Source organism: Microtus pennsylvanicus, chromosome 8 (genome assembly GCF_037038515.1).
Source record: "Microtus pennsylvanicus isolate mMicPen1 chromosome 8, mMicPen1.hap1, whole genome shotgun sequence".
NCBI classification, from domain to species: domain Eukaryota; kingdom Metazoa; phylum Chordata; class Mammalia; order Rodentia; family Cricetidae; genus Microtus; species Microtus pennsylvanicus.
In genome coordinates this window covers 16,972,217-16,987,407 of record NC_134586.1, presented here as the reverse complement: position 1 = coordinate 16,987,407, position 15,191 = coordinate 16,972,217, and positions in this window count along the sequence as shown.

The window sequence follows — 15,191 nt, the reverse complement described above, 5'->3', positions numbered from 1 at the left end:
TCAAGATGGACCGGTGACTTCACCTGATCATCATGAGTTCCAATTAAGGAAGAACAAAGATTCCAAAATACCCTTAAAAAGTGGTACCAGTCATAATGGATTATAGCTGCATAGCCCTTTCATGAAGGACTTGGTCAAAATAGGGAAAGTCTGGGACAGATTTGTTAACAGCTTTGTGGACAAAAGAAAGGTCATAACTGTTATAAACACCCATGGTTGGTTGACTGTGTTCAATTCCATGTTAACATGGAAGGCCATGGTTGGACACCCCTCTGGCATGTGGAGGCCCAGGGAAGATACTGCAAATACAGACTGTGGAAGTAGTGGAGGGGAGTGGGTTTCCATGGACTATATGTTGTGGCATGTTTTGTACCAATGTTCCTACCATGGGTACTGGGGTGGAGGAGTGAGGATAGAAGGGGAGTAGGAAGGATAGAACATTGCTGTGGTACAATAGTCTTTCTTCTGTAAAGATTTGTTACTTGTATTTTAATAAAATGCTGATTGGATAGTAGCCAGGCAGGAAGTATAGGTGGAACTACCAGATCAGGAGAATTCTGGGAAGAGAAAAGGTTTAGTCTGCAGTTGTCACCCAGACACAGAGGAAGCAAGATGAGGCTGCCTCACTAATAAGAGGGACCAATCCACATGGCAAACACAGACAAGAATAATGGGCTAATTTAAGATGTAAGAATTAGTTAATAAATGTTTGTCTACTTTGCTGATTTTCTCAAGAACCAGCTCTTTGTCTCACTGATTATTTGCATTATTTTTTTGTTTCTATTTTGTTGATTTCAGTTCTCAGTTTGATTATTTCCTGCCATCTAGTTCTCTTAGGTGAGTTTGCTTCTTTTTGTTCTAAAATTTCCAATTGTACTATTAACATACTACTGTGTGATTTTTTCCAGCTTCTTTATGTAAGCATTTAGTGCTATGAACTTAACACTTTTTTCATTATGTCCTATAAATTTGGGTATGTTGTGTAGTCATTTTCATTGAATGTTAGGAAAATTTTAATTTTTCCCTTTATTTCTTCCTAAACGCATTAATGATTCAGGTGAGTATTGTTTAATTTCAATGTGTTCGTGGGCTTTCTGGAATTAGCATTACTGTTGACTTCAAGTTTTAAACCGTGGTGATCTGATAAGGTACATTGGATTACTTAATTTTTTGTATTTGTTGAGGTTTGTTTTGTTACCATGTATGTGGTCAATTTTGAAAAGGTTCCATGAGGTGATGAGAAGAAGGTATATTCTTTTATATAAATGGATATAGAGTTTAAAATAAAGCCACATAAAAATGGAAATTACACAGAACATCTGAATACTATATGTTATTGTGCTGTCTTTGAATTGTTTGATGGCTGAGGAAGGATCAACCATGGCTAAAAAACATTTGATTGAAAATGCTATGACTACAAAACTTAAGTCAAAAAATATGTTACTTTGGAGATGATATTATGCTTTTGTTTCCACAGGAAATGAGAGGATGTGGATTCATTCTGGGTTAATAAAAATCATGTTCGATCAAGGAACACCCCCTGATAATCTCTGATAGGCCTGAATGGCACAGATGTCTGAATTCTACATCCAAAACAGCCTAAAGACTGCTATCTGAGATGATCAAGCCTCACAGAATACTCCAATCAGGACTTGACCATAGTTCTCAATTTTCTGTAGGTACCCATAAGATGATTAGTGCCCCCAATCAGATGATAGTACCATAGAAAACTATGTCCACATTCCCCCCAGAAAGGATTATGGATGGTTTTCTTTGTTCATAGTGTTGGTTACAAGTTGTTATGGATAATGGTCAGGGAAAAAGTTAAACAAAGGAGATTAGATTCAGAATTCTTGTTTTAAAACAAAAGGCTAAAGTTCTGTGGGACAATGGTCTTGTACCCTATACCCTGTAAAGATTTGTTACTTGAATTTTAATAAAATGCTGATTGGCCAAAACCAGGCAGGAGGTATAGGTGGGGCAACCAGAACAGTAGAATTCTGGGAAGAGAAAAGATTCAGTCTGCAGTCAAAAATCAAACACAGAGGAAGCAAGATGAGGCTGCCTCACTAATAAATGTAACCAAGCTATATGGCTAACACAGAGAAGAATAATGGGTTAATTTGAGATGTAACAATTAGTTAATAAGAAGCCTGAGCTATTAGGCCAACCACTTTATGATTAATGTACACTTCTGTGTGTTTCTCTGGAACTGAACAGCTAAAGGATCAGACAGGACAGAAACCTCTGTCAACAGAACATGTTGGTTTGGAGGGCACTGCTTGATGTGAGTGGTCTGACTCCTTTTCTGAGTAGGAATAAGGGTGAATATATGGTGTCAAAGTAATAGAGAGGTTAACACTGGACTGATTCTGACAATGCTTATTATAAGCAGCTATTACTTCCTCTGTAGAGGGGTATTTATGACTGGGAATGATGGCTTGTAGCATGGGGATGAGGGAAACAGATGGAGTTACTCTTGGGCCAGCCTCATGCTTTTGATCAAGAAAGTACATGCTCATCCTGAGGTCAGGCTCCCAGATGTTTTCAAGAGGAATCCAGGTGGCCAACACCACAACCTCAATCCAAAATTCCTCCAGAATTCCATTCTTAACCTTCAGGCCACTGTTGACCAATATTAATTTTAGGGCCCTCACCTGATGTTTCTTTCAGTGAGAGGGAAAGTTACCCATTCTCTTAATGGCAATAGATGCAGGGAAGGCAAGAAGAAAGTCTAAAGAGACAAAGAGAGGCATAAACAAAACAGGAAATACATTGAATGCAAGTGTCTTACACTTAGTAAAGGTGCATTAGGCCTTGACTGTATGCCTACACCATGTCTCTGGATGAGAGGGGAAAGTTGTGGAGCACCATGGGACTCTACCTCCAGGGGCGTTAGTCCTTATATGAAGGCACCTGGTGAACCAAGAGCAGTAGTGGATGTCCCTGCCTAGTGCACCATGTGTACCACACAGACACAGGAGAGAGAGAGAGAGAGAGAGAGAGAGAGAGAGAGAGAGAGAGAGAGAGGAAGAGAGAGAATCTCTGGCTTTTGAAAATTCCAACTTAGAATGCAAAAAGAAACATGAGCCTTAAAAGGTTACATCAGCACCTCTGGATCCTGCATACAATGAAAATTGAGACATTAGACTATAATACCAAATCTTGGGTAGGAGAAGCTGTTTCCAAAGGAATCAGAAGACATCAAAATGTCAAATGTTTTAATTGTTGTGGAATAGGACACCTGAGAAGGGGTTGTAGACAAGGAATTCCTAGGAATAATATCTTCTCTGTGTTGTAATAGGAGCAGCGGGGCTGCGTCCCTAGCACCCCGGCCGCCTGGCTAGCTTATGCCCAGAAATAACAACACACAAACTGTATTTTTCTAAACACTGCCTGGCCCATTAGTTTCAGCCTCTTAACCCATTTCTAATAATCTATGTAGCACCACAAGTTGCGTTTACCAGGAAAGATTCAGCAAGTCTGACCTGGTGGCAGGGTGCATCGCCGTCTGCCTCAGAGAGCAGAGCTATCGCGTCTGCCCGGGAGAGGGGAGCATGGCGTCTCTGAGCTCACTTCCTCTTCCTCCCAGCATTCTGTTCTGTTTACTCCACCCACCTATGTTCTAACCAATAAAATGGGCCAAGGCAGTTTCTTTATTTTTTAACCAATGACCTTCCTCCATCATTTCCCCTTGTTCTGTTTAAACAAACAAAAAAGGGAAGGCTTTAATTTTAAAACAGCAAAATTACATATAACAAAAGAGTTATCAAGTAAAAATTACAATATTTATATCTATCTTATCTTTATCATAACTAAGGAAAACTATAACTTTAACTAACTATTCTTCAACTCCATCAAAGACTCCAGAAAGATACAATATTACCTAAGCAAACAAGAAATAAGCAACTTTCAAACTCTAGAAATGACAGAGACATCTCGATGCCTGGACAGTCATCCAAAGTTCCTTTGTACCATTGGGGCATCCATCTTCAGCCTTCAGGTCCATGGTATCCAGCAGACATTTCCATGAAGCAGGAAAATTCAAAGTCAGTTCAGTCAATATCTATTGTGTCCTGCAGAATGTCTTGCAGACTCCTTCACGAATCAGGAACACCGAAAGATCATTTCATCTTTAGGCAAGTTCAGTAGTCCTCTCTCTGTGGGTTCTCTGTGTCCAGTTTATGCAATAGTCCAGGCAAGAGCAGTTTTTTTTTTCCCAAATGGCTATCAAACTCCATAAGGATCCTCTTCGATGCCCATTTTCCTCTTGAAGTAGATTGGTGCTGCCAGGAACAGAGTGTCTCATTGTCATGAAAAGTCCTAAGTTATTAAAATATTTAAAATGTCATATCTATAATCTTTGAAAGATATAAAGAATGCCTATCTAAAATATATCTATGTACATCTAGAAAATCTTAACTAACATGACTACGAACTTGACTATTATGATTATCTATTAACAACCTATATACATTATATTTTTACATAAACTACACAATCACAATACCTTAATAAAGATCAGAAATACAAATACATATAACAAAATTGACCTTAAATCTCTATCAATAAAGCAAAATCTATACTAATGCAAATTTTTCATACCTATATCATATCCCCCTTTAAATGTAAAAGAACGTTTATAAACCATATTTGGTAACATGGGCACAGTTTTTTCTCTCCAAACTGCTTCCAGCTGAATGAGGGCATCATTAATTAGGTCTTTCATGGTATAACCTGTGTGCTAGTTTCATCTCAGTTGGCAGTTGAGCGAAGCAATTTTCTGAAGGTGTTCACAGCAACCCTTCAGGAGGGCATAGTCCATCATACCATATTGGGATAGAAGCAATCCACAGACTCTAACCCTCTGTGAAAACAAAGTAAGAAACTCCTTTCCAAAGCATCATGTCCTTAGATCCAAATTTCAAAGTCAAGGCATTTTCAAAATATCTATGTTGGATTATTTCAGCAGCATTTATAAACAAATATCTTTTATCAGCTGTTGCTCCTTCCTCAGCATTCAAACAATTTAAAGAGAGCATAATAGCATACATTATCAAAATTCTCTGTGTATTTTCCATCTTTGTGCACTTTATTTTAACCTCTATCTTGTTTATTTTTACTTTTTTTATTTTTTGCCTTTTGAGACAGGTTCTCTGTGTCTTTGACCTGGAATAACTCTGTAGACTGGGCTGTCCCTGAACTCTCAGAGATCCTTCTGTCTTTGCCTCCCAGGCACTGGGATTAAAGGTGTGTTCTACCACACCTTGAAGTCACAGAGTTCAACTCCGAGGTCAATCTACCTCTGCCTCCCAAGTGTTGGGATTAAAGGTGTGAACTTCCACACCCAATTACTTTCTTTCTTCCATTTTTTACTTTTAAGAACTTTATCTTTAGCTTGCATATATTTTTAACACACTGTAAATCATTTAATTTTTTTTTTGTTTTTGAATCTCTTTTTACTGTATACCTCTCTCTTTTTCTGACCACATGAGCCTTTAAATTACTGAGCAATATGGGTTGGATTAAAGCCGTGGCTTTGCCGGCTAGATCCAGGCCATTCCTGAGCTTTCAGCCTCATGGCAGAGGTACTGGCTGTGGCCATGTTTATTGCCACAAGTCTATGGCATTTATGGTCCCTGCCAGCAAGTAAGTTGCAGCATTATGTCCACAGACAACACTCAAGTCCTCTCTCTGTAGCTGGCCCTCCTGCCTCAAACAGTCAGAGTTTGCATTGTCAGGACGGCCCAGAAAGCTGGCATTATAAAACAGCATAACTTTTTTCCTGCTACAGCTGAAAACATACAAGAATTTTGTCGGCTTTTCATCGACACCATTTAAATGTTTGATGGCAGGACCTCTTAAGAGCTGCAGGGTTTTGCAGCTGAAGCTGAGTCAGGAAGCCTCTTTTAGATGAGAGTGCTTGCTTGCCTCTAGCAAGCAGAGCAGATCCAAGAAATCATTGCTAACAAGAAAACATACTTTACTCTTTCTCAGGCTTTCTCAGGCTTTCAGTGGATTCAGTTAGCCACACGTCTGGGCGCCATTTTGTAATGGTGTAAATGAATGCAGACAGATTGTAAAAATATATACAGCTTTAATGGCGAGATAGACTTACAGAACCACTGTTCCCGTGGAGACCAGGAAAGCAGAAGTGAGTGAGGTGAGCACACTCTCCAGATTTATAGGTAAACATTAGCCCGAGGCGAGCATGCCCCCTAAGTGGCAGGACTTACCCCTACATCTCTGGGAATGGCAAGAATAGCAGGACTGAGCATTCTACCTATATGTAGAAGGTGTGTTAAAGGCCGACATTGGACCAATAAATGCAGATTAACGAAAAATGGACAAGGCAACCAGATATCATTGGGAAACTCCTTGAGGGGCCTTTTGCAGGCCCCCAAGCCAAAAGTGGCACAAACATTCCCAGTCAATGTGGAGGACATATATCACCAGGACAATTAAAAGTACAGAGCCTTCTGTAAAAGACCATACTGTTCTAGATCATGGCAGAAACATGGAGGGAAAATAAAAAATTCCAATAGGAAACAGTAAACGTATACTATGGCAGACTACTTACTGTAAATGATCAAAGACCAAATCTAATAGTGCATATAAATGACACTGTAATTGTTGGTTTGATGGAAACATGTGTGGATGTAAGTATCATTACTCCACTGTCTTGGTATCCAAATTGAACTCTTCAAAAGGAAGATGTTCAATTTTTAGGAATTGGAACCATGTCTGAAGTTAAACAAAACATGAAATTGGTTGACTACATTGAGCCAGAGGTGAAAGGCCATATTGACTAATATTGCAGTAAATTATAGGGTTATTACCTGATGCAGCAAAGGCACATCCAAATTAACATTACTGTAGTCCTAAGAACTCATAATTTTGGGAAGGACATCATAAGGCACTACACTTAAAGCTCACCAGCAATTCAGGCTATATAAAAACATAAAGCAACTTGTAAACCTGTATAGGTACCAAGAGCCCTACCTTTAACATGGTTAACTGAGAAACCAAGATGGGTTAAGCAGTGGCCTCTAGCTGAAGAAAAGTTGCGAGTTTTAGAACAGCTGGTACAAGAGCAACTAAATGCTCAGCATATTGAAGAATCAACCAGGACTTGGAATTCTCCTGTATTTGTTGAAAAAAAAAATCTGGTAAATAGAGAATGGTGACACATCTCAGAGTTGTTAATAAGGTAATTCAACCTATGGGCCCTCTATAATCTGGAAATTTTCTGTCTTCTCTATTATCAAAGGAATGGCCTCTTATAGTTATTGATTTGAAAGATAGTTTCTTCACTATACCTTTACAAGGAAAGAATAGAGAAAATTTTGCCTTCACAGTACCTATTTATAATAATCCACAGCCTACTAGAAGATGTCAATGGACTATCCTCCCACAAGTAATGCTCAATAGCCCCACTCTGTGCCAGTACTTTGTAAGTCAGCCATTGGAAAAATGCATAAACAATTTCCTAAGACTATAATTTACCATTATATGGATGACCTTTTGCTATCTAATTTTAAAATCGATATTTTAGAAAAAATGTTTGAAGAAGTAAAGTAGGTTTTGCCAAAATAGGGATTACAAATTGCTCCTGAAAAAATACAGAGAGGAGATGCTGTCAATTACCCAGGGTATTAAATATGTTTACAAAAATTAGTATACAAAAAGCACAAATTAGGAGAGACCCGTTATGTGCTCTTAATGACTTTCAAAGGTTAAGAGACATTTCCAGTTAATAAAAGACTGTTGGTATAACACCTGATCTAATAATTCATTTAAACAAAACCTTAGATGGTGATAAAGAATTTAATAGTCACAGAGAATTAGCAGTTGAAGCAGAAAAGGAATTGACAATTGTTCAGGGGTAATTACAAGAGGCACATGTGGATAAAATCATAATTATATTCTAGCCATATCGCCTTCCAGAATTTGTTCTACAGAAATTTTAATGTAGATGGATGATATTGTCTTAGATTGTATCTTATTACCACATATATCAAGGAAAAAATTAAAAACTTATGTGGGAAAAGTCTCTGAATTAATTATAAAAGGTAAATTGAAACTTTATCAACTAGCAGGTATAGATCCAGCAGAGATTATAGTGCTTTTAACTACTGATGAAATAAAAAAGTTATGGGAAGACATTGAACCATGATAAATAGTTTGTGCTAATATTTTGTGAGAAATTAATAGCAATTATCCCAAAAGCAATAGACTTAACCTTATTAAAAATCTTATTGAATTCTTCCCTGAATTGTATGTGATGCTCCAATAACTGTAGCCCATACATTTTATACTGATGCAAATAAATCAGGGAAGGCAGGTTACAAATTAGAAGAATTAAGTAAGTTGGAAAAAAGCCCTTATAATTCTGTCCAGAAGGCAGAATTTTATGCTATTTTCATATAAATATGCTAAGGAATTTTAAAGAACCTCATAATATAATTACTGATTCACAATATGCAGAAAGAGTTGTCTTGCATATTGAAACCACTGAATTTATACAAGAGGATACAGAATTTACTTCACTATATTTTAGGTACAAGACATAATCAGGAATCAACTTTGTCCCATATACATAACACACATCCAATCCCATATGGTTTTGTCACATCCTCTAGCACAAGGTGATACAGAAACTGATCAATTATTGATAGGAAGCATGTTGCACAAATCAGAATTTTTATAAAACATCATGCCAATAGCAAAAGTTTAATAAAGCGTTTTCTATTACATAGCAATAAGCTAAGGAAATAATAAAGAAATGTCTTACTCGCTCTTTCAATAACCAAACACCACTACCTGCAGGGACTAACCCAAAGGGAACTCAAAGAAATTAAATCTGCCAGATGGATGTGTTCTATTTTGCAGAATTTGGAAAATTAAAATATGTACATCACACCATTAACACTTATTCAGGTTTTCATTGGGTAACTGCTTTAAGCTCAGAAAAGGCTTATTCAGTGATCACACATTTATTAGAAGTTATGGCCATCATGGGTATACCTGCACAAAAAAGACAGATAATCGTCCAGCATATATCCTTAAGTAAATGAAACAGTTTTTTTTTTTTTGCTTATTATAAAATTAAGCATAGTACAAGTACACCACACAATCCTACAGCTCAGGTAGTTATTGAAAGATGAAATTGAACTATAAAGGATATGTTGAACAAACATAAAACGGTGAGAAATACACTCAGAAATAGATTACATAATGCTTTATTGACCTTGAACTTTCTTAATGCTAATGAGAAAGGAACAATAGCAAGAGAGAGACATTATATTATACAATACTCTTCTGAATTAAATCATCTTGTTTATTTCAAGGATGTGTTGACCCCACTATGAAAACCAAGAGATGTGTTATGTTAGGGAAGTGGTTTTGCTTTTGTTTCCACAAGAGAAGAAAAAGTATGAATACCATCAAAATTAATAAAGATTTGGTTTGAAAAAGAAAAATCTCTTTAGAGAGAAAAATGAGAGCTCATCCACAATGGTGACAAGGAAAGCATATAAGGCTGGGGTTCAGATCTATTCTTGCCTTTGCAGGAAAATACTCTTCTTTCAAAATTCAAGAGATTCTGGATGTTTGAATGCTGACAGATGGAAAAATACCTATCCAGTAAAGATCATCGAGGCTAGGGACTATGATTTTTGAGGTCAAGTAACTGATGCACATACACTTAAAAACATGCACACACACACACACACACACACACACACATAGTGAGTTATTATTTATAGGCAATTTAAATTGGTATAGATTCTTGTATATTGATACAAACTTAAAATATATTGGATATATTCCTATTTTTGCCTATAATATTTGTATATCTAGGCAAAGTTGTTGTGTCATATTGTATGCATGCATGCTTCTACTTCTGCTTAAAACATTTTTGTATATTGATACAATTATAGGATATATTTACCAGATTGCAATGTACATTCCTACTTCTGCTCAAGATACTTATACACTGTTTACATTTTGAGGTCATTGTGTTCACTTGCTGCACAGTTGTTTATTGTATATTATTCTAATATGAAGTCTTAGACTTTAAGTTATATAAGTATTAAGAATTATAGATCAATAGTCGTCTATATTTGTCATACTTATAGTTAGACTAATCAGGAGCTTTAGAAACATAGAGATTGTATTCTGCATAGATAGGTAATCTTCAACCACTTCAAAGAGCTGTAGAATATGGCATTTAAATAATATAGGCTTCTGCTGAAGTGAGACACGATGGCTCCTGGCAGCACCAATCTATTCCTGAGAGAATGTTGAGCACCTAAGACACTCTACTTGGAGCTTGCTTTCTTCTTGGCAAAACTGGCCTTTGGGAAAAGAACTGCCTATCCCTCAACCACTGACAAGATACATGGAATCTGAAAATGAATAAGCAGGACTGTCAAATTTTGCCAAGACAGGGTAAGATGTTTTTGAAAATTTTCTTGCCTGTGAAAATGGTCTGTCAGTTATTTTAGGCCTTAGGCAAAGTTGGTTGCTTTAATTTTGCAAATGAGACTTTGGGTGACTGCCCAGGTATCCAATTGTCTCTGTCATTCATTGTACATTTTGGAATTTGCTTGGTTGCACTTCCTGCTTACTCAAGTAATATTATTTCCCTTCTCAGATCTTCAATGGGGTTGAAGACTAGATAGTTGTAGTTACTTTCAGCTCATGACTTTGCCAAGTTATTTATTGTATAAGACTTAAACTCATTAGGATAATATAATTATTGAATATATTTGTTATTATTGTATATAATTTTGTATTAGGCTTAGAACTTTCTTAGTAAAACAAAAAGGGGAGGTGAAATAGGAAACCCTACAACCTTTAAGTTACTTGCCCACTTGGGCATGGCCTCTTATATACTATTTATGCTGGTGTAAAGCATGGGGCTACTCTCTTTTCTGGCTATGGGATTAGGTTTCTATTCTCCATTTCAGTAGAGGATTCTGATTTATGAGTCTACCCCTAAATAAATCTCCATCTATTATTCTCAACTCTGAGCTATTGTTGGATTTCTTTTAAGTATCCTTCCTCATATAAATAAATCCAAATAAAAATTTAAAAATAGATGGAAATATATATAGGAAGTATATATATCCTATATCTTATTTTATTATCTTTGATGATTTTTTTGATTGCAGATGAACAAATGATAGCTGCCAAGAAATTTTGGATGGCAAAGGCTGCTTGAGTAAACTAACATATATTTTAAAATGTCTTTAATTCAAAATGGATGTCAAGAAATATTTTGCTTTGAGAAAGAGATTGTGCTTTTGTTCCACATACCCCCCCCCTAAAAAAACCCAAAAGGCTGTGGATTAATTTAGGACTAAATAGTATTGTGTTTGATCAGGGAAGCCACCCTTAAAATTATAGCTACAGACATTAAAAAAATAAAACTATAAAACTTCCAGGACACACAATGTATATTTTACCTACTCAAACTTAAAACATCATCTTCAACTAACTAGAGAAAGCACACATTCCACACTTATGATAGTAGAGATATGTATGCTGCATTTAAAAGTTTATATGTTTTCAAAAAAATGGAATCAAAGAACAATAAAAACAGATGGCTCAGGTGATCTAACAACCAAGAGCACATCTGCTACAGCTTCCTCAGCATTCTGCATCAAGAACAGATTTAAGGCTGCCACCCGAGATGGTTCACCCTCCCAGACTACTCAAGACAGTAATTAACCATTGTCCTGATTTTCACAGTGTCCCTCAAAGATGTCAGCACCCACAAACAAAAAATTACTTTAGAAAAATAATGCCCATGTTCCAAAGATGTGGGTTATGGGTGTTTGTCATTATTTCCCTTGGTGGTTAGAAATTATTATTGGTAACAACCAAGGAAAAAATGATTGCACTTAGGATATTAGTTCCTGGGACTTCATTCTGAAAAGAAAAAGGGAGGAAAGGAAAATGGCAGGATAAAAGGTTAGAAAAGTAAATCTATTTTTAAACTAAGAAAGCAACTTTAGTCTTAAATATTTAACATTGGTATTGAGTTTTGCATATTGTTACAAATTTAAGTTTATATTTGTTATCATGTATGCATGTTTCATCTCTTGCTTGTGTTAGTGTTCTTATTCAGCTCACTGAAAATATACTATATAATTAGTAGATAGAGGTTAGTACTTGGCCATTTATAGCAAATTCGTGTAGTCAGTCATGTTAGGTATGTTTTCTAAGTTAAAGAGATATGTTTAGGGAGATAAATGGTATTAAAACACATCAAAAGTATACAGTATATGGCACTTAAGATTTTTAATAACTTTGAGGCTTTTCATGACCACAAGACACGTCTGCTCCTGAAAGTATCAATCCACTTCAGAGAAGATAATGGACATCAACAAACCTCCATATGGAATTTACTTTCTTTGTAGAAAAAGCTAGCCTTTTAGAAAACAAAATTCCCTTGCCTCAACCACTGACAGTAAGTTGTCCAAATTATACAAACAGAACATAAAAGAAAGTGACTGCCAAACTTTGCCAAGACAAGGTATGACAGTTCCTTGAAATTACCTGTTACTCAAAAATGTCTATCAGCTATTGAAGGTGAGTAGATCAAAGATATATATGCCCCAATATTGCATTAGGTAATAATAGATTCTCCTGGGCTTTTTAATGGAATTAAAAACTAAATAGCTAAACCCATTGCTTTCTTTAGCTATGATAATATGTAAATTAGTTACAAAATTTTAAACTCACAAAGGTAAGGTAAATAATAGAGTATTTTTCTCTAAATTTGCCAAGTAGAAATGTATTGGATATTGTAACTGTAATTCTTACTTGATAACTGATTTTGTTGTATATAATTTGTAATGATGGTGCAAGCAGGCCTGCTTTTCATCCCACCTGGCTCCCACACAGCTAGCTTAGCCCTGGAAATAACAACACAAAAATTGTATCCATTTAAACACTGCCTGGCCCATTAGTTCCAGCCTCCTATTGGTTAATTCTCACATCTTGATTAATCCATTTCTATTAATGTGTGTAGCACCATGAGGTGGTGGCTTACCGGGAAGATTCTAACCTATGTTCATCTTGGGCCGGAGCTTCATTATGTCTACCTCACTGCCTTCTTCCTTTCAGAATTCTGTTCTGTCTACTCCACCCACCTAAGGGCTGGCCTATCAAAAGACCAAGGCAGTTTCTTTATTAACCCATGAAATTAACACATAGACAGATGACCTTCCTACATCACCTTCCTGTTTAACTAGACAAAAGAGGAAAATGCTGTTGAATAATCCATTTGTATATGGTGAAGATCTGTTGCTCTCATTGGTTTAATAAAGAGCTAAGTAACCAATAGTTAGGCATGAAGAGGTTAGGTGGGTGAGCTCAATTGAGAAAGTGCAGAAAAAGAAAGGGGTAGAGTTGGCAGGAGGGGTAGAGAGCAGCAAGATGAACTTGCCATTCTGAAATGGGGTACTAAGCCATGTAGTAGTATATAAGATAAAAGATATGGGTCAATTTAAACTGTAAGAGCTAGTTGGTGACAAGTCTAAACTGTCAGTCAATTCAATCATTTATAACAAACATGTCTTTATGCTGTTGAAGGGGAAAAACGTCTGCTCACACTGGAATACAGCACAGCATTATTCACTGCAAGCTGACCTGACTCCACTTTCTTGGCTCCAAGAAGATGACTCTTTGATGGAAATGGACACAGTTATTTGAATCCTTTGTTAGGGTGCTATATCAGCATGGGGTGAAGGACTTGATATAAGGCCTGACTTGCATTTCTATAAGGAAAAAATATACAGAAATGATGTAAAAAGAGTGCTTGTATATGAAATTCTCAAAAATGCTAAAACATAAAAATTTCACAAAAGAAAGAGAGAGCATATGGATCCACACAAAAACACTATTGAAGAACAGGTGCTCACAAAGCATCATTGTGGGTAAGAATTGAAGGACATGAAGAAAAGGCTAATCCAGCTCCTATCTCTTTTGGGCCTCATAGTGTTCAAACCTGCCGTATCTGCTGATTTGCACTGTAAATTATTTTGTGAGTCATACTAAATCCATATGAGAACCAGGAGTTGCAGTGGATGGAAATCAAGACCAACCAGATGTATATTAGTTGTTGGGCCCATACTAAAAGACCAGTTGATGTAAGAAGTTTCTCACACATCATTTGCCTTGAGGCTTGCTACAGGGATACTTATGGCCTCCTAGAGTGTCATAAAGTGGTATTGTTTACTCTTAGGTATTCTGTCACCTCTGTTCATAGGTGACATTATTTTGTGATGCATTAATCTCTTTCATGCTTTCCTGACATTGAAGGTCTGGGAAATTCTGGGAACTGTGCTATGTAGTGGAATTAGCATAGGGCAAAATGACTCTCCCCTAGATGTCACTTTAATACAAACTCACTGGTAAGCATGGCCCTCCTTCTGCTGCTTCTATTAGATCAACATTAATTATAAGTAAGCATGTGAGTGATTCATATCCTGGTATTCTGACTAAACAGGATCTACAGAATCAGAAACAGTTATAGCAACTGTTATGGTAAAAATAAAACACTGTTGGTCCCCAAGTTGTGGCAATGGTCAGCGGGCATGAGACCACTGTGGGCCAAGAAGGCATCCAGGTCCCAGAGAGAAAGCTGCACAGTGGGTGAGAGACAGATAAGGACAATGCAGAGAATGTAGGTATTTATTTAGTGGATGGAAGGAAAATCAGATAAAGGGAAAAGGAGGAATAGCAGAGAGAGGCATAAAGAGAGAAAGAAAGAAAAATAAACACACACACAAATGGAGGGAGGGTAGAAGGAAGGGGAGATGTAGGGAGAAGGGAAAGAGGCAGAGTTGTCTCTTCAGGAGCCAGATGGAAAAAAGAAGGAACTCAGGCTGAAAGAAGAAGGAAGATCTGTTTGCCTCGGCAGATGGAGGAATGAGTGGACAGGGCTTGTCTCTTAAAGGGACAGGACATATTGTTACAGTAATAAATTGAGGAATCTTTCAGTAGCAAATAAATAAACTATATATCAAACATCTAATCAAGTTAAATTACATGAGGTTATCAGATTTTGATTTAGCTTGAAAGAATTGCCAAATCATAATGTATTCCCTTTCAAGGCCACTTTGCTTGTAAAAACTCTTACTCAAAAAACCTTCCTGAAATCTCTGGAAAGGAAAAAT